General features: G+C 41.2%; 1 pseudogene; it reads right to left on the minus strand.

Annotated features, from left to right (window-relative positions):
- Window positions 1-12,687: 12,687 nt before the first annotated feature.
- LOC122743441 lies at window positions 12,688-13,346 on the minus strand (annotated as a pseudogene).
- Between the last annotated feature and the right edge of the window lie 7,730 nt (window positions 13,347-21,076).

Genomic DNA, 21,076 nt, shown 5'->3' on the forward strand with positions numbered 1-21,076 from the left:
CTCTCTTCACCAAGTTCATATTCCCCTTCATAAATGCTTAAAAGTCTAAACTCTTGCTAAAGCTTATAATTTATTTTCGACCACTCATTAGATATTTCAGACAGCATAGCTAGATAGCAACTTTACACTTTCCAGATAGCTTAAAGTCTCTCTGGAAAAACAGAACATATGTGTGTACAAGCTAGTTGACCACAAAATGAATCACGGAAAAGGGACCAGATGATGAGGTGTTTAATTGCAAAAATTCAGCCACACCAGGTGATCCTTCTATGAAATACAAATGACCATAGGATGGAAAGTGTCCAGCCAGGCTTCCAGATTGTTAAAAGGACAGTCCAGTGCATCCGAGAGACAGACAAACCCAGACCCTGATAGGAGTAGAAGAGTACAGAGCTGGAGAAAGAGAAGCTGGAAACCAAAAATGACTTGGAGGAGGAACAGTATAAACACAGGCAGAGGTAAACATCACGCAGAGGGGCCAGACCTTTGGAATCTTGGGCATGAGGTGGGTTGGGACAGCACCTACTATTTTGCACATGCCCACCACCACCCCATCACTACCACCCCCCCACATGCACACAGATACACACACACACACACACACACACACACACACACACACCTACAGATTTTACAGATTTTTTTTCCTTTCTCCCCTTGAGTACTGTCACGTGGGAAATCGGTGATGGTGGGGGTCCTTAGGTACTCCTCTTGCACACAAATCCAATTAGAATAAAATAATCTTTTATTTAGGCACTAGAGAAAGGAGACCAAGAGAAAAATCAAGGACTTCTCTCAAGGGGAGATGGTTCAGAGACATGATTCTCTGAGATACCTATCTCTCAAATGGAAGAAAGGAAAAAGCTTTTATAGATTGTTGATGTGGTAACCAGACAGGGTGACCACCTGACAATGGAAAATTCCCTTTGGGGGTGGGGAAAGGCTTGAATGAGAGGTGGTGGTCTGAACTTCTGGAGTTATCTGTCCCCTGGCCCCATGCTGCCATGCCTAATAGGCTTATCTCCCTTACTTGTTAGGTATGTCTGTCCTGATAGTTTCGCTTCTCAAGGAGAGTTACCCCAGACCCATGTCCTTTTGTTCAGCTGACCAGTTTAAACTTCAATAGTCCCAAATTCTTTGATATGTCCCAACCCCATAACAGTACCTTCTCTGTTTTAGACATCTATTGTAAAATTGTAAACAATTTAAACTATATTATATACAACAAGCCTTTGCTTCTGTGGTAGGTGGGGAATAACAACAAAGGGGTGAGGACATTTTCAGGGACTGGTTAGGAGACCAGCCTTCATGAGACATTTTCTAGACCTGCAGAATTTCAGAATAGGAAGCAAGATTATTTCAAGATTATTTAGTATAAGCTCCTCATTTTTGTAGTAACCCATGGCCCAGAACCATAGCTCTAATCTCAATACTGGTCAGATTAGATTTTAGAGACTTCTTTTCAAAATCTCTTTGACTCGTGCGTACCCTCACTCAGGGTTTCCACTGGGAAAATATCAGAATTTGATTTATTTTTAGGTTTCCATGCCAAAAGGAAAAAGACCCTCAGCTTCTATGTAAGCACTCAGGCTAATGAAACACATATAAGACTGGTATCATTTATCCGGTCAGCAAATTTAAGTGGCCAACTGTTTATGTGGCCAATCTCTTTAACTTTCAGGTGGGCTGCCATCTTTCCAAAGGACCTGGGTAACTCTCCATACTAACCTTGAGTAGCATCCCCTAGCAAGGAGAAAAAAAATCAGGATTTTTAGGGAATCCAAAAACCTTCCCCCAAATCCTCACCTCTTCTCCTATCACTATGGAGAGCATCAATATCCTTCCAATCACCTGGCTTCCCAACCTTGGTGTCATCTTTGGCTCTTCTCTCACACATCCAATCAAGTTGCCAAGTCTTATAATTTCTTTCTCCATAGCATCTCTCAAGTCAGTCTCTCTCTCTCTCTCTCTCTCTCTCTCTCTCTCTCTCTCTCTCTCTCTCTCTCTCTCCAGTGCTATAACCACTCCCTAAATTCAGGCCCCTGTCACCTTTCATGTGGACTATGGCAAGAGTCTTCTCCCTGCCTCAAGTCTATCCCACTCTAACACATCCTGCATACATACATCAAAGTGATTTTCCTAAAGAATAGATCTGACCATGTTACTTCCTTCACACGCAATAAACTCTAGTGGCTTCCTACTGCCTCCAAGACCAAAAAAAAAAAGTCCTTTGTCATTTAAAGCTCTTCAGAACCTGACCCCTTCCTACCTTTCCAATCTTATTACATTCTCCATACTTTGTACATTCCACAATCCACCTCAAATTGCTCTTTTTTAAAATAAAAGTATTTTATTATTTTCCAGTTACATGTAAGGATAGTTTTCAACATTTGTTTTCATAGGATTTTTAGTTCCAAATTTTTCTCCCACCCTCCCTCTTCCCCACGATGGAAAGCAATCTGATATAGTTTATTTATGTACAATCAAATTAAACATATTTCTGTATTAGTCATATTGTGAAAGAAGAATCAGAGCACAAGGGAAAAACTTCAAAAAAGAAGGGAAAAAAACCAACCCCAAAGTAGAAACAGTATGGTTCAATCTGCATTCATAATCCACAGTTCTTTTTTCTGGACATTGAGAACATTTCCTATCATGAGTTCTTTGAAATTGTTTTGGATCATTGTGCTGCTGAGAAAAGCCAAGTCTATCACCATTGTTCATCACACAATGTTGCTGTTACTGTGTACAATGTTCTCCTGGTTCTGCTCCTCTCAGTCAGCATCAGTTCATGTAAGTCCTTCCAGGTTTCTCTGACTCCTCCTGGTCATTGTTTCTTTTTTTTTTTCTTTTTCTTTTCTTTTCTTTTTTTTTTTTTTGGTGAGGCATTTGGGGTTAAGTGACTTGCCCAAGGTCACACAGCTAGCAAGTGTCAAGTGTCTGAGGCTGGATTTGAACTCAGGTCCTCCTGAATCCAGGGCTGGTGCTTTATCCACTGTGCCACCTAGCTGCCCCCTGCTCATTGTTTCTTACAGCACAATAGTATTCCATTACATTCATATACCACAACTTGTTTAGCCATTCCTCAATTGATGGGCATTCCCTCGATTTCCAGTTCTTTGCCACCACAAAGAGAGCTGCTATAAATATTTTTGTACATGTGGGTCCTTCTCCCTCATCCATGATCTCTGGGATACAGACCTAGCATTGGGTCAAAGGGTATGAACAGTCCCATAGCCCTTTGGGCATATGCAAACTTGCTCTTCCTCACCAACGAAACTCTGTCTCCCATCTCTTACCTGGTATGCTCTCTATCTTCACTTCTGACTTTTAGAATGCATGACTTCATTTAAGAATCAACTCAAATGCCACTGTGATGGGGTTAGGATTAAAGTCTAAACTGGCCAGCTAAACTGAAGGACAGACACACCTTGAGAATCAAGAGAGAGAAGCCTATTAGATGTGGCTGCTGCCTGAGTGGTGCCAAGGGGACAGATAACTCCAGAAGTCAGGACCACCTCCTCTCATTCCAGCTTCCCCCACCCCCACAGGGAACTTTTCACAGTCAGATGATCACCCCACCTGTCCTGCCACTATCCATCATCTATAAAAGTTTTTGCCTTTCTCTTGTTCAAGGAGATAGGTATCTCAGAGAATCATCTCTGTGCCATCTCCCCTTGAGGCTCCTCTCAAGATCTCCTTTATCTAGCACCTAAATAAAAGATTATTTTATTCTAATTGGATTTGTGTGTGAGAGGGTGTAATTCTTTAAAGAGGAATACCTAAGAGGTAGCTAGGTGGCAAAGTGGATAAAGCACCAGCCCTGGATTCAGGAAGACCTGAGTTCAAATCCGGCCTCAGACAACTGACACTTACTAGCTCTGTGACCCTGGGCAAGTCACTTAACCCTCATTGTCCTGCAAAAAAAACCCCAAAACACACACACACACACACACACACACACACAGAGGAATACCTAAGGACCCCCACCACCAATTTCCCCCATGACACTACCTTTCCCAAGAGACATTTCCTGGTCCCCTCAGCTATAGTGCCATCCTCTCCATCTCATCTGTAACTTATATGTTTTTGATTTACATATAGGATATGTGTTTCCCATTTAAGCTGTGTGTGTCCACATGGAACCTTTGATTCCTTCCTGGAGAATTGAAGAGGTCATGGAGCTGTCTGACTTTTTCTCCTCTTACTAGAGGTAGCAGACTGCAATAATGTCTGTCCCCACTAAGTACTGCAGTTTAAGAGAATTTTTTTTAGGTTCTAAGGCAATAAAATTGCTAGTTTCCTTGGTCACTATACCCTAAGTGTGTGTGTAGGTTGGCGGGGAAGAGATATTACCTCAAGCTTATACAGACAGGCTCAACTCCTTCCTACTAAATGCTAGTTACACAAAATGCCATCACAAAGTGAATAGCAAGCAAACTTATTTATCCAAGTAGATTGCAAATAGAAATTGGAGAAGTTCTACATATTAGAATGGACCAGAAAATACACAAGAGTGAATGAGTTCTTTAGCTGGAAACCTGCTAAGATATCACTCAACTAAGAGAGGCCCTTATCTCACTGAAGGGGAAATTCCCTGAAGTCTCTAGGGAGGCAAGCTGGAAACCAGGGACATATTGAGGAGCTGATTTCCCATGACATGTCTGCAGAAGTCTTTCTCTTTCTCTTCCCTACCCCTCAGTCACACAGTCATGCTGGTTTGCCTCCTATTCTTTCCAACAAATTCAGAGTCATACCTAAGCAGCAGCAAACAAAGCACCCCAGGCCTGAATCCCAGGTTATGTAATACATTGACTCCCCCATTTGAATGTGAATTCCTTAAAGGCAGGGACTGTTTTTGCTTTTTCTTTGTCTATCTAGGGCTCAGCACAATGGCTGGCATACAGTAAGTGGTTAATAAATGTTTATTGATTGATTAACTGATAAATACTACCTTGCAAGGATTCATTGATTCCTTGATTATTTATTGAAGGCCTGCTTTCTGAAAGTTCTGGTCTGAGCTTGATCCTCCAAGCCATGGTCAGGGAGTCTTAAAAGATTCCAAGAAGGAACTTAAAAGGTGGCTCCATAGGGGCAGCTAGGTGGCACGGTGGATAGAGCACCGGCCCTGGATTCAGGAGTACCTGAGTTCAAATCCGGCCTCAGACACTTGACACTTACTAGCTGTGTGACCCTGGGCAAGTCACTTAACCCCAATTGCCTCACTTAAAAATACAAAAAACAAAAAAACAAAAGGTGGCTCCATTTACAAGGTCCAGGCCAATCACCAAGTGCTAGGTACCAATTAGGATTCCTCAGGGTTTGTATTGTAACTATGGAAGCTTTGCTCCTTCATAACACCCACCCTTGAAGTCCCCCTTTATCTATAGCCAAAGGCAGCCAACCGAATAAAGGAAGGGAAAAACTTCCTGATTACATTTGTCCTGGGCAGGCTCACCCCTACATTCTGCAGAAAGCTGAGCATTCTCTAGTGCGGCTGTGATACCATCCACCAAGTACCCTGGAGGCTACCTGGATTTTAGTTGGTTATTGGGTATTTACTCTTTAATAAACACCCTCTCATAATGGTCTTGTCAGATTGGGGGGGGGGGGAAGGTCCTCTGACCCCAGCCCCTTCCTTACTGTGTAACAGTAGATCATGTAAATAGCTCAGACTTAATTTAAACAACAGACTCTATTCTGGAAAAACAAACGAAAAGCAACAGTATCGGGTGTTTTCTCTAAGTTTACGCCATCCTGGAAGAGTCCATTTCCCATGAAATAATTGGACTCCTATTTTTTGGACTGACCAAACTGGCATAAAAAAATGAAGATCTTTTGCCAGTAAATACACAGGGTGGGTATGAAACTGAATTAAGTGACTGCAATGAATCCTTTGAAAGAAGAGAGAAAACTTGCCAAAAGGTTGTACTGTGTGTATGTAGGGAGAAGCAGAGGGGGAGGGGATCAGGAGTCCTGGAAAAGCAGTGAAGGAATGGAAGAGTGGAATGAGTTTAGGACTGAGAAAATCTGGAAATCCACATTCCAGTAGTCCCAGCTCTGCAGCTTAGTGGCGGTTGAATTAATCTTCACTCCTTCTAGCCTCAGCTGCTCATCTGTGAAATATGCACAATAAACCTGTGATGAGACAATCAAGAGACCACCGTCCTAACTCTGTTGCTATCTGAATGACCTTATGCAAGTCACTTTTCTCCGCACTTGTTCTCTTATCTGTAAAAGAACAGACTTAGACTAGCTGATATCTGAATGAGATGATGGGTGGGAAAGGGAACAAAAGGGTTACAAAGTGTTTCCCTCACAACCCTGCGAGGTAGATAGTACATGTCTTCTCACCCTCACTTGACAAATGGAAAAACAGGCGCAGGGAGGGGGAAGTCAGCTGCCCGTTGCCCTGTAGTTAGCAAACTATGAGGTGCCACAGGAATGTGAGGAAGGGTTATTGTCTTGGTTACTTACTCCTCCAGCAGAATCACCATGCCTCATTGGCGTCCACGCATGAATGGCCTGTTTTATAAAATGAGCTCCCAGAGAGTTGGAGCCAGATCTTTCTTTGCTGAGTTTTAGACTGATTTTGGCACAGTTGGCAGCTGCATCTGCACAAAAAGACCGCAGGAGCATTCAAGGCACTCGCTACAGTAAGAGGTCTTAGTGCCTGGTGACTCTCGGTGCACCAGCTAGCCTGACTGCTGAGGTTCAAGCCGATACCGAACAAGCATCAGCAAATAGCTATTTACTAAATGAGCTCCTGCTTATTAGGTGCTCATGCTCAAGAGCTAAATGATGTTGAAAAGATTTTAAAAAAAAGTCTAAAAGAGAGGCCATGCAGTGTGGTGGAGAGAACATTGGATGTGCAGCTAAAACTCCCTTTCCTGTCATTTACTGTGTGACCTTGAGCAATAATAATAATTGCTGGCATTTATAGTCTTTAAAGTTTGCCAAGCACTCTAGACACTTCTATTGCATTTGATCTTCACAACAGCTCTGTGATGTAGGGACCAGAGGAACCGCTTGCCTCATTTCATGGATAAGTAAAATGAGGGTGACTCATCCATGATCATACAGCTAGTATCAGGGGCAGGGCCCAAACCCAGGGCTCTCTTGACCTCTATGTCACTCTTCTCCCACACTTTCAAGTCTTTTATCTTCTCTGAGCCTGTTTGCTCCTTGCTACAATGGGGATAAAAATTCTTTCTCTCTCTACCCAGAGGCAACGAGGTGGAGTTCAAAAGATCTGAGTACAAATCTGGTCTCAGACACTTCCTAGATGTGTAACCCTGGGCAAGTCACTTAATTGCTACCTGCCTCAGTTTCCTCATCTGTAAAATGGAGATAATAGCATCTCTCTACCTTTGGGTTGAAAACTTCTTGCAAATCTTAGAATACTATGTAATCACTTGCAATAATGATTATTATCTCTCCAGGAGAATTGAGAGGAGAGCATTTTATGTTATGTCTCAAAGTGTTATAGAAATGTGAGTTATCATTAAGACACTGGCCCCACTCCAGAGCATTTCCCCATCTAGTTAGAGAGAGAGGTGGGTGCAGGATAAGAATGGGGGGAGATGGGAGATTAATGACTTACTAAATGAGAGGCAGTTTACTGTAATGGATAATATAGAAATCATAGCTAGCATTTATATTTAAAGCACTTTACAAATATCTCATTTTGTCATTAATAACCCTGGGCAGGGATGGTGCTATTATTTATTCCCATTTTACAGTTGAGGAAACTGAGACAAACAAAGGTTAAGTGACTTATCCAGGGTCACACAGCTCTTCAGTGTCTGAGGTTATATTTGAACTCAGGTCTTTCTGATTCCTTTGGGGCTGCTAGGTGGCACAGTGGATAGGGTGCTGGGCCTGGAGTCATCTTCCTGAATTCAAATCCAGCCTCAGATGCTCACTAGCTGTGTGACCCTGGGCAAGTATGCCTCAATTTCCTCCTCTGTAAAATGAGCTGGAGAAGGAAATGGCAAACCATTCCACTATCTCTGCTAAGAAAAAAATCCAAATAGGCACATGAAGAGTCAGACACGACTGAAACGACTGAACAACAAAGTTCTGCCTCTCAAGACAGCACTATATCCATTGCCTCACTTAGCTTTCTCAAAACCTACTAGCTATGTAACATCAACCAGTTCATGAACTTCTCAGTACACCAAGCAACTCTCTAGGATTCTCCATTGCATACCCAGAGTGTGCTTAATTGTTCAGTCATTTCAATCTTGTCTGACTTCGTTTTCTTGGCAGAAATACTGGAATGGTTTGCCATTTCCTTCTCTGGTTCATTTTACAGAGGAAGAAATTGAGGCAAACAAGGTGAAGCAACTTGCCCAGGGTCAAACAACTAATAAGTGTCTGAGTCTGGATTTGAACACAAGTCTTCCTGAATCCAGGCCTGGAACTCTATCGACTGTGCCACCTAATTGCCCCCCAAGAGTGTGCTACACCAATGAAATCACATGTCCAGAGCAAAAGCAGTGTTCCAGGAATAGCATAGGCCATCCAAGGCTGTGGGAGGAAAGAGGAGAGAAAAATTCTGGGGGGCTGTTGGTCAGGAAAGACATCTAGGAGGAGGTGACATTTAAAGTTGCCTTGGAAGGACAGGATGGCCAATAGGGAAGATAGAAAGTGCCTACTGTTCCAGTAATTCTCCTTCCACAATCCAGTCATTTCTCTATCTAAAAAACCATCTGGAGGACCCCATTACCCCATTTCTGGAATTAAGGCCCTTGACAATATGCCTCTAACCTACATTGTCAGACATCTTTTACATACTGTACTTTCCATTTATTTATACCCCATTAATAGAACCACAAACCCTCCCCTTCCATTTCAACACCACCTTTACCCTTCTGACTATTAATGTCCTTCTCATTTTTCAGGGCCCAATTCAGGTGCCATCTCCTTCAAAAAGCCTTCTCTCTCACCCTCCAGGCGAATGAATGAATGAGTTAGTTAATTAATTAATTAATTACAAGAAGTGGGGAAGATATATGGGAAAAGTCAGAGACAAGATAAACAAAAATGCTTTTTCCTCACCAAGGTCGACTTCCTTATTCCCACACTTTTCCTTATTCCTCCAGAGCCTCTCCAAGGGCCTCAGCTAAGAACAAGGTGTTCAATCCAATTTGGGCCCTTTTTGCTGTGAGGTCAATCTCTAAGAAAACAACACAAATCAACATTTCCCCCTGCCAACCCCCCACAGTCCAAGAGTGAGTGCAGTGTTTGAATTGGAATCAAGCAGGTAAATTCCCTTTTACAAACCCTCCCAGGGGGAGCTCTTATCACTGAAAATAACTCAAGCATGGGTTTGTCGGTCTTAAACTAGGAAAATAGAACCTTCAATGAAATGAATTAATATTATCTAATTAAAGTTAGAGAAAGGAGTAATCAATAGAAAGTTACTCTGGGAATCAGGAAGTGTGGGTTCAAGTCCTGCTTTTGAAACATATTGGCTGTGTGGCCCTGGACAGATCACTATAGCCTCTCATAGCCCCATTCAAGAGTCCAAATTACAGAACTATTATATTTGGAGAAGGAGTTTCCTTAGCTGGAGTTTGCTACCCCAGTGAAATTACGGGATCATACCCCCAGAATTGGAGTTAATGATTTATTATTGTGAAGTGAATTGCCTCGGAAAGCTGTAAATGCCTCCTTGCTGAAAGTCCTTACGTAGAGGTTGGATAAGCTTTTGTCAGAAATGTTCTAAAGGGGCTGGCTACCTGCCTATTTATTCAAGCACCGGGCTTAACTGGGTCTCCCAGATGGCCACTCTGACTCACAAATTCTAAACATCTGTAAATTTTTTTCTCAGTTTTAATAGTATTTTATTTTTTCCAGGTACAGGTGAAGATAGTTTTCAACATTCATTTTTATAAGATTTTGAGTTCCAAATTTTTCTCCCTTCCTCCTTTCCCTCCCCCTTCCACAAGACAGCAACCAATCTGATATAGGTTATATATGTACAATCATGTGAAACATATTAACACATTAGTCATGTTCTGAAAGGAAAATCAGGAAAAAAATCAGAACAAAAGGGGAAAACATCAAGAAAGAAAAAAAACCCAAAAAACTGTGAAAACAGTATGGTTCAGTCTTCATTCAGATTCCACAGTTCTTTTTTCTGGATGTGGATAGCATTTTCCATCATTAATCCTTTGCAATTGCCTTGGATCATCATATTGCTGAGAAGAGCTAAATCTATCACAGTTGATCATCACACAGTGCTGTTGATACTGTGTACAATATTATCTTGGTTCTGCTAATTTCACTCAGTATCAGTTCATGTAAGTCTTTCCAGGTTTTTCTGAAATCTGCCTGCTCATCATTTCTTTCTTTCTTTCTTTTTTTAAAATTTTTAGTGAGGCAATTGGGGTTAAGTGACTTGCCCAGGGTCACACAGCTAGTAAGTGTTAAGTGTCTGAGGCCGGATTTGAACTCAGGTACTCCTGACTCCAGGGCTGGTGCTCTATCCACTGCACCACCTAGCTGCCCCTACTGCTCATCATTTCTTAAAGCATAATAGTATTCCATCATATTCATATACCACAACTTGTTCAGCCATTCCTCAATCAATGGACATCCCTCCAATTTCCAATTCTTTGCCACCACAAAAAGGGCTGCTATAAATATTTTTGTACATGTGGGTCCTTTTCCCTTTTTTATGATCTCTTTGAGATGCAGACTTAATAGTAGTATTGCTGGAGGCAGCTATGTGACACAGTAGATAAAGCACTGGCCCTGGATTCAAGAGGACAAGAGTTCAAATCTGGCCTCAGATACTTGACAATTATTAGCTGTGTGACCCTGGGCAAGTCACTTAACCCTTATTGTCCGGGGTGGGGGGGTGGGGTGAGAGTAGTATTGCTGAGTCAAAGGGTATGCACAGTTTTGTTTTTGTTTCTTTGTTTTTTTGGTGAGGCAATTGGGGTTAAGTGGCTTGCCCAGGGTCACACAGCTAGTAAGTATTAAGTGTCTCATGCCAGATTTGAACTCAGGTACTCCTGACTCCAGGGCCAGTGCTCTATCCACTGTGCCACCTAGCTGCCCCATATGCACAGTTTTATATCCCTTTGGGCAAGGTTCCAAATTGCTCTCCAGAATGATTGGATCAGTTCACAACTCCACCAACAATGCATTAGTGCTCCAATTTTCCCACATCTTCTCTAACATTTATCATTTGCCTTTTCTGTCATATTAGCCAATGTGATAGGTGTGAAATTAGGTACCTCAGAGCTGTTGGTTTGTTGTTTTTTGTTTGTTTGTTTGTTTTTTTGCGGGGCTATGGGGGTTAAGTGACTTGCCCAGGGTCACATAGCTAGTGAGTGTTAAATGTCTGTGGCCAGATTTGAACTCAGGTACTCCTGAATCCAGGGCCGGTGCTTTATCCATTGTGCCACCTAGCTGCCCCCTTCAGAGTTTTTTTTTTTAATTAATTAATTAATTTTTGGTAGGGCGATGAGGGTTAAGTGACTTGCCCAGGATCACACAGATAGTAAGTGTCAAGTGTCTGAGGCCAGATTTGAACTCAGGTCCTTCTGAATCCAGGGCTGGTGCTTTATCTACTGTGCCACCTAGCTGCTCCCAGAGTTGTTTTAATTTGCATTTCTCTAATCAATAGTGATTTAGAACATTTTCCCATATGGCTATAGATAGCTTTAATTTCTTCATCTGAAAACTGCTTGTTGGTATCCTTTGACCATTTCTCAATTGGGGAATGACATATTCTTATAAATTTGATTCAGTTCTCTATATATCTTAGAAATGAGGCCTTTATCAGAAATACTGACTGTAAAAATTGTTTCCCAGCTTTCTGCTTTCCTTTTAATCTTGGCTGCATTGGTTTTGTTTGTGCCAAAAAAATTTAAAATTTAATGTAATCAAAATGATCCATTTTGCATTTCATTTTAAATTCTTAAAGTCATGAAAACTTTATATCTCAGAGCTAGAAGATGCCACACATATTCATCATTTGGTTCAGCCCTTTGCCTCTAGGATTCTGAATCCATTTTGCAGATAAGGAAACTGAGGCTCAGAGACTATTATCTCAAGTAGCAGAGAACGGACTAAGATCTGTGTTGTCACAGTTTCTTTGCCAAGGAAACCCCAAATGGGGTCACAAAAAGCCAGGAATGACTGAAATAACTGAACAACAATAAGTCTAGGGATGTGCTATCAGGATTGCAAGGAGAGTTGAAACTGTACCAAAATACAAGTGCTTGAAAGACCTAAGGATGTTTATCCCTAAGAAGAGAAGATTTAGAGTAGATATTTCTACCATATTAAAATATATTAACTTTTCTTGTGGAAGCAGGTTACACATGCTCTTTTGAGCCCTGAAGGGCAATACAATGTGTATAAGTTAAATTTCAACTCCAAATAATGGAAAAATGGCTAAAATTTAGAGGTATCTAATAATGAAAAGAACTACCTTGGGAAATCTTCAAAATTTTAAGTCAAATTAACACTTGTTGGAGACATTGCTGATGGGATTCATGCTTCAAGTGGGGTTTCTACTAGTTGACCTCCAAAGTCTCTCTCTTTTTTTTTCTCCCCTTGACCCATAGTTTATTGAATCTTGGGTATATTTGAGGATAGATTTTGACGGGGGCGGGGGGGGGGGGGAGGGGGCTGTGTGGAGAGACAGGGAGGAGGTAGCAGACTTTAGGCCGAGGGATAAGTGGTAATAGGGAATCGGGGAAGCTGGTCTCCCATGAGCACCTGACATTCCACTCCTTTCTCAGTAATTGCTGCCAACCAGATTACACCACCACTTGAGCCGTCTCGCTCCATGTCCAAAGCAAGAGCATTGGCAGTGAACTGAAGACATTGCTTTTCGTTCATACCCTCTTGATAGGAGGCATCAACATAGCCATAGATATAAGAGCTCCCTGAACCCCCAATGGAAAAAGGCTGCCGAACCATCATACCTCCCATGGGTACGGAGTACACCTGTCCTCCCTTATAGGATGATCCCAGCCATGAGATCCTCTCGGTAACGGTAACACATCTCCTTGAAGAGGTTAGCAGCTATGTGGACCAGAGGAGGTTCATTCAGTTCAATGCTGTGGAAGCTTAGCTGATGGGCTACTGCATCAGCCACGGCCTGGGTGTCGGCGGCTGAGCCTGAGTGGCAGCGAAGATCCAGTCATGGATTCAGGTCCCGTAGTTGTCCGGGAGTCTGCCCCTAGGACCACGCCCCCATCAAACTGCACGGCCATGATGGTCGTCCCAGTGGAGATCCCCCAGTACGGGCCGAGGACCATAGGCCAGTAGGCTGGGGCTAAGCACGGTCTGTGGGCTGATACTAAAGCCTAAGCCATTATTTCGCGGTTCTAGCTGCGATCCCTCAGCCCCAAAGTCTCTTCTAAATATAAGACTATACAATTAACAAAAACTAGCAATATTATTTATAATGTTTTGAGGTTTTTAAAGTGCTACACAAATTTAATCTCATTTTATCTTCACAGCAACACTGGGAGTTAGGTATTATTTATTATCTGCATTTTACAGATGAAAAAACTGAGGCAGACAATAGTAATATGACTTGTACAAGCTGACACAATTTGCCAACGTCCCTCCGAGGCTGTCACTTAGGTAATTTGTCATCGTCACCACCATTTCCATCATCATTCATAAATTTACATTTTGATTATACTTGACTATTTACAAATTCAACTAAATGTTTGATTAAATACCTTCTATTTGTATGGCAAAAAAAAAAAAAAAAGATATGTGCTGTCTACATCTAATGTGGTGCTCTCTCCACTATATCTGCTGCCTCTTTTAACCCCAGTCCTTATTTGACAGGGAAGGAAAGAGGTCCAGAAAGGTTGAGATACATTGCAGTATTATGGAAAAAGCAGGGATCTCTAAGTTTGGTGACCTATGTTTGACCACGTCTTTGGCACTAACTAGTTGTATAAACTTGGGTTATTCCTCTCAGCAACTTACTGTAAAATTTGGGAGGTTAGATTAGATAGTCCATAAATTCCTTAGTTTAGAGGATTCTATGAAAAAACGTTTTACTGATGCTTTTTGTTTCTACATCATCATTATTCCCCTTGTAACAACAAAAACAGTTAAGCAAAAATATGATACAGTGACCACACCTGACTGAATTCAAAACTCTGTCTTCTGGCAGCTAGGAGGTACAGTGGATGAAGCACCACCCCTGGATTCAGGAGGACTTGAGTTCAAATCAGACCTCAGACACTTGACACTTACTTTTTTTTTTAGTGAGGCAATTGGGGTTAAGTGACTTGCCCAGGGCCACACAGCTAGTAAGTGTCAAGTGTCTGAGGTCAGATTTGAACTCAGGTCCTCCTGACTCCAGGGCTGGTGCTCTATAGTGCCACCTAGCTGGCCCGTCACTTGACACTTACTAGCTGTGTGACCTTGGGCAAGTCACTTAACCCTCATTGCCCCGCCAAAAAAAAGAAAAGAAAAGAAGAAGTAGGTGTCTTTCTTTTTATGTTTAGGTAACTCTTGGGAAATACAGTCAAGCCAGCTGGTTTAATTTAATGAGTTGGTGGACTAGTTTGGTTTGTCCCTGAGAAGTACTCTCTTCTTCCCTTTCTCTTTCCCCCGACATTGTACATAGATTTAACTTCTAACTGGCTTTTGCCTCATGGAGAGGAAAGTAGATCTATAATTTGTGGACTTTTATGGGTAAGGCACTTTATCAGCCAGTCAATAAGCATTTAATAATCACTATTGCTGGGCACTGTGCTAAGCACTGAGGATGCAAAGACAAAAGACAATCTTTGCTCTAGAGGAACTCACAACCCAATGAGAGAGACAACATGAAAACATCTATGGTCGTACAAACAAGAGCTATACAGGATGAACTGGAAATAATAAACAGAGGGGACATGTTAATGTTAAGGGGATAGGAACAGCTTGCTGTCAAAGGTGGGATTTTAGCCAGGATTTGAAGGAAGCCAAGAGAACCAGGAGGTGAAGGTAAGAAAGGAGAATATTCTAGTCATGGAGAATTGCCAGTGAAAATGCCCAGAGTTGCAAAGAGAAATGAGCAAAAGCAGGAAAACATTGTAACACAGATTATCAACTATGAATGACTTAACTCTCCTCAGCAATACAATGATCCAAGACAATTCCAAGGACGCATGATGGAAAATGCTATCCACATCCAGAGAAAGAATTGTGGAGTCTGAATGCAGATCAAAGCCTATTATTTTCCCTCACTTTATTTTTTTTGTGTTTTTTTTTTCTTTTTGGTCTGTTTCTTCTCTTACAAGTGTGACTAATATGGAAATATGTTTTACATGATTGTACATATATAACCCATATCAAATTGCTTGCCATTTTAGGAAGAGGGGAGGGGAAGGAAGGAGGTAGAAAAATTTGGAACTCAAAATCTTGGAAAAATAAATGCTAAAGATAGTCTTTGCATAGAATTGGGAAAAATACCATTAAAAAAAGGAAAAAGGGGGGGCAGCTAGGTGGCACAGTGGATAGAGCACTGGCCTTGGATTCAGGAGGACCTGAGTTCAAATCCGACCTCAGACACTTAACACTTACTAGCTGTGTGACCCTGGGCAAGTCACTTAACCCCAATAGCCTCACCCTCCCCCCCCAAAAAAAAAGGAAAAAGGAAAAATGCCGAGTTGGAAGATGGAATTTCTTGTTGGAGGAAGCAAGGAAGTCAGCGCTGGCCCAGTCACTAGATTGAGGGGAAGGAAAAATGTTAAGAAGACTGGAAAGGTAGGAGGGGGCCAAGTTGTCAAGGACTTTGAATGCCAAACAGGGGATTTTATATTTTATTCTGGAGGTGATTGATAGAGAGCCACTGGAAATTTTTTTTTTTTTTTTTTGGTGAGGCAATTGGGGTTAAGTGACTTGCCCAGGGTCACACAGCTAGTAAGTGTTAAGTGTCTGAGGCTGGATTTGAACTCAGGTCCTCCTGACTCCAGGGCCCATGCTCTATCCACTGCGCCACCTAGCTGCCCACACTGGAAATTTTTTAATGGTATAAAGTGAAGATCCAACAGAGTCAGATCTTCTTTTTAGGAAGATTCATTTGATAGCTAATTGGAAGATGGACTGGGGTGGGGAGAGACTTAAGTCAGGGAGACCCTCCAGTAGGTTATTGCAGCAGTGTAGGCACACTGTGATAAGGGCTTCCCCCAGGGCTGTGGCAGTGTCAGCGGAGAGAAGAACATGTATGCCAGAGACATTGTGAAGGTAGAAATGTCAGGACCTGGCAACAGATTAGACATGGGAGAGGAGGGTGAAAAATAGTAAGGAGTTGAGAATGACACATAGACTATAAGCCTGGATGACTCCGAAGATGAGGGTTTCCTTGACAGTAACAGGGAAGTTCGGAAGAGAGGAGGAGTTGGGGGAAAGATAATGAGTTCAGTTTTAGCTGTATTACGTTTAAGAAGTCTTTGAGATATTCAACATGAGTCTGAAGGTTAGAAGAGATATTAGTTCTAGATAAGTAGATCTGAGAATCATTAGCAAAGAGATGATCGTTGAATTCATGGGAGCTGATGTGATCACCAAATGAACTAGAATAGAAGGAGAAGAAGAAGGAGAAGAAGACCCTGTAAAGTGTAAAATGAGGGAGATAATTTCTTAACTGCCTAAAGGTAGAAGGCTGGATCGGATGATCTCTTGTAGTGCCTTGCATCTAGGAAAGATTTTTTTTTAAGTATATAATAATATTAAAATGCTCTATACTCTGTTTTCATATTATCACACAGTTTTGCAAAAAAACCCCAAACAAACAACAAAAAAAAAACCCTCTTCCTTTTAATTGGCCATTTTAAGTGGTATTTTTTAAAAAATTAAGTTGTTATACTCTTTTTTTTGGGGGGTGGGGGGCAATGAGGGTTAAGTGACTTGTCCAGGGTAACACAGCTAGTCAAGTGTCTGAGGTCGAATTTGAACTCAGGTCCTCCTGAATCAAGGGCCAGTGCTTTATCCACTGTGCCACCTAGCTGCCCCCCAAGTTGTTCTACTCTTACAAAAACTTAGAAAACTGTAGCTTCTCATTCATTCATATTTCTTGATACAAGCAATTGTCCTTTCCACAGGCCCCTGACCCCAGACCATCCGGAACTCACCTGGGCGGCTTGACTACTCAGACAGCTTAAATAAGATGGAAGTCAACAACTTTACTACTTCCAATCTGCTTTGCTACTGCCTCCTAAGGCCTTCCAGGCCTTACTTACCATCTGCCCTGCCTCTTTACCCTGTAGTCCAGAGCCCTGTTCATCTACTCTGCTTATCTAACCTAAGGACCACTGGGCCTTTCTTTCTGCCCTGTATCTGAATTTTCTTTTATGAGTTATCTCCCCCCATTACAGTTTGACCTCCTTGAAAACAAGAACTATCTCATTTTCTCTTTATAGAGTCAGTTCTTAGTCTATAATAGTAAGCTCTTAATAAATGCTTTTTCGTTCACTCAAACCAGTTGTATATTTATCCATCACAAAGGAATATTATTGCACTTTTAAAAAATGAGAGACAAAAAATTTAAGACACTTAAGTTTAGGATTAATTTTCAAGATTTTCAAGTAAATGACAAAAAATTAAAATGACAAACACTAGGGAGGGTATGGGAAAACAGATACATTAATACACTCTTCATGGATATGTGAACTGTTATTTATTCTGGAGAATTGGAACTGTGCCCCAAAAATTACTAAACTGTGTATACCCTTTGACCCAGGGTTACTACTACTAGGTCAATACCCCCAGAGAGATCAGACAAAAAGGAAAATATTTACAAACAAAAATATTTATAGTAGCTCTTTTTGTTGTCTCTAAGAACTGGAAGCTGAGAGGCCACTCATCAATTGAGGAATGGGTGAACAAGTTATGTTACATGAATGTGATGAAATCCTATTGTGCTGTAAGAAATTATAAAGGAGATAGTTTCAGAGAAATCTTGAGGAGACTTGTATGAATTGATGCAGAGTGAAATAAACAGAATAAGGAGAACAATTTTTATGACAACAACAATATTATAAAGACAAAGAACTTTGAAAGACATAGGAACTCTCATCAACATAATGATCCATCACAATTCCAGAAGACTTGTGATAAAATAAACTACCCTCTTCCCCGACAGAGAGGTGATGGACTCATAAAGCAGATTAAAATGTATGTGTTTGGGAGGTGGCCAATGTGAAATTTATTTTGCTTGACTATGCACATTTGTTATATGGCTTTTGTTTTTCTATCTTTTTAAAAAAAGGTAGAGGAGATGGAAGGGAGAGAAGGTGATTTTTTTTGTCCATTGAAAAAAATAAAAGAAAATTTTAAGGGGGCAGCTAGGTGGCGCAGTATATAAAGCACCAGCCCTAGATTCAGGAGGACCTGAGTTCAAATCCAGCCTCAGATCTTTGATACTAGCTGTGTGACCCTGGGCAAGTTACTTAACCCTTATTGCCCTGCCCCCCCCCCAAAATGGATCTTAAAAAAAGAAAAATTCAAGTAATTCTTTAGAAACCTTTAGTTATTTCATTTTTTAAAAAAAAGTTTCAAGTTTCTAAAAAAAGAAAAATCAACTTCTTAGATGATTAAATACATGATGTTGAGGCATATAACAAACATTTCTGGCATTTTTAGCTTCCACACAAAGATTATTTAATTTGGACTTTACACACTTCAAGTTCAAATTCAGCAAAGAGCATAATCACACAACACACCTGTGCCATGAACCTATGCTGAAATTACTTTGGCCACAACAGGTCACTTCTGCATTAATTCAAAGTTCTCAGAATTGATGTATACCTTGGTAAAAACAGTGACTGAGGGGCAGCTAGGTGGCACAGTGGATAGAGCACCAGCCCTAGAGTCAGGAGTACCTGAGTTCAAATCCGGCCTCAGACACTTAACACTTCCTAGCTGTGTGACCCTAGGCAAGTCACTTAACTCCAATTGCCTCACTAAAAACAAACAAACAAACAAACAAAACAGTGACTGTGTTGCACTTATCATGTTAGAGGTGATTCCTGTGCATTAGTCTTATTTTGGTTTGAACTTTGTTTTCACTGAAAAAATTCTATATATTTATGCAGATGTTGTACTTGAAAATATCCAATAATTTTGAGTTGCATTGTGTCCCTTCCCCACCTAGGGTCTTGCCCTCTTATAAGAGGGTGTCCCACAGTTTGAAAAACTCTGGTCTAATCCAACTCCCTCATTTTATAAATATGGAAACTGCAGCCCAGAGATATTAACCAATGTGTTCAGGGACAGGTAGATCAGTAATAATAATAATAAAAGTCAGAAAAAAAAAGTCAGTAGCAGGTGTAGGATTTGAACCCAGTATTCTGATTCTAAATTCAATTTTTAAAAAATCATACCAACCTTGCCAATGAATATATATGAATAGCAGGTTGGTAATTGTGGGGGTGGGGGTGGGGTTTTGTTCAGTCACTGCAGTCCCATCTGACTCTTTGTGACCCCACTTGAGGTTTTCTTGGCAAAGACACTAGAGTGGTATGCTATTTCCTTTTCCAGCTAATTTTACAAATTAAGAAACTGAGGCAAACAGGGTTAACTGACTTGCCTACAGTCAAACAGCTAGTAAGTGTCTGAGACTGCATTTGAACTCAGGTCTTCCTGACTCCAGGCCCAGCATGCTACCCACTATACCACCTAGCTACTCTATAATTGTGGTTTTTGCCATGGTGTTTTTTCCATAAGACTGTCTTGTTTATCTTCCTATCTTCCCCAACACCAAACACAATAATATATACAGAGCATTAATTAAATGGTTGTTGAGCAAATGCATTTTGTTTATATGTTTGCCTTTGACCTCTGAAAATCCTGCAAACTCAGTGTTATACCAGTATACTCCTTAATTCTCCCAAAGACTGGGTTTTGTTCCTCCCAGCTAATCAAATCTTTAAGTGCTGGGTGGGTACTGTTTGCTCTTCCAGGGAGTGTTAGAAGGATTTTCTTACTCTGTGCAAACAGTATATTGAAAAACTTTTAAAAATAGACTTTAGAATAGAAAACCAAATGTCAGAGTAGGAAGGGATTGCCTATCAAAGCACGTCAGAGGGACTCAGAGCACCATGTTAGAGATGGAAAAGGACTTTAGAACAGAGTGCAGAATGTTGAAATTGGAAGGAACCTCAGAATGGAATGTTGTATATGCTGTCAGACCCACTGGTTTTGTTAGTTGTTTTTTATTAACTGCTTTAATTTGTGTTCATTGGGGGAAGGGTATATTAGGAGATGACAGCAGCACCAAAAAACAAAACCAAACCCTGAAGAATCAATAAAACATTTTCTTTGAAATCCCTCAAAATGCTCTCAAAGTTGGAACATTAGAACATAGAACAAGGCATATTGGAACTAAAAGCAATCTTAGAACAAAGAACATAAAATGTTAGAACTGACAAGGCGAGATCATAGAAAACAAGGAGAGATGAAGTGACTTGGCCAGAACCACATAGATGGTTAGTAGGGGAGCCAGAACTAGACTGGTTTCTAGTCGAGAATCCTTTTACCATATACCACAGAAAGAGGAAGCCCCAAAGGAATAGTACCAATCGCACTGGTGAGAATCCAGGAGTTAGTCATGTTTGTGAGTCCAATGCTCAGCTCTAACCGTAGCAACAAGCGCGTTTTCAACAAAGAAACCAGTAAGTCAATCAATCAATAAACATTTATTAAGTGGAGGCACTGTGCTAAGCACCACGGAGTACAGAGAAGGCAGAAGGCCCCGTCCCTCACAAAGCTTGCAATTTATATGATGGGAAAAGCTATCTAGAGGGCTCCTCATTCAGTTATATCTCTTTGGCTTGTCCCACTGCAGATCTCCATTTAGGCAAAACTCCATTCGAATTAAGGTGTTGACTGATGAGAACTTACTGATAAGAATTTACTGCCCTAACACCCCTCCCCTATTCCGAGATTTGCTTTTGATCTTAGATCAGAGCCTGAAGCATAGATAGCAGAAGGTATGGGGACTGGAGTGGGGATTTCAAATGGTATTAGGGAACCCAAATTTCCTCCTCTATCTATGCAAGTCAGCCCTCTCTCTGCAACTTAAATTCATACA

Source organism: Dromiciops gliroides, chromosome 2 (genome assembly GCF_019393635.1).
Source record: "Dromiciops gliroides isolate mDroGli1 chromosome 2, mDroGli1.pri, whole genome shotgun sequence".
Lineage (NCBI taxonomy): Eukaryota > Metazoa > Chordata > Mammalia > Microbiotheria > Microbiotheriidae > Dromiciops > Dromiciops gliroides.